A 278-nucleotide genomic window follows, 5' to 3' on the forward strand; every position below is an offset into this window, starting at 1 on the left:
AATTATACCTCCATAAGACTAGGGGAATATTATACTGTCTAACTACAAGAACCTAGAAACCATCATTTGCTTATGTGTGTAGAGTCTGAGCAGAGAGAAACTTGGTAAGATTTCAGCTTACTTTTTCAACATGCTTTTATAATGAAAACTTTTTCTAAGGCACTCAATTTCCAATGTCCCATAATTTCTCAGGGTTCCCATTTTCCATCCATATGCTAATGTTACCCGTTTAATACGTGGACTAAGTGTGGGCGTTAGAGGCACAATATGGTCGAGAA

Source organism: Rattus norvegicus, chromosome 7 (genome assembly GCF_021556685.1).
Source record: "Rattus norvegicus strain SHRSP/BbbUtx chromosome 7, alternate assembly SHRSP_T2T, whole genome shotgun sequence".
NCBI classification, from domain to species: Eukaryota; Metazoa; Chordata; class Mammalia; order Rodentia; family Muridae; genus Rattus; species Rattus norvegicus.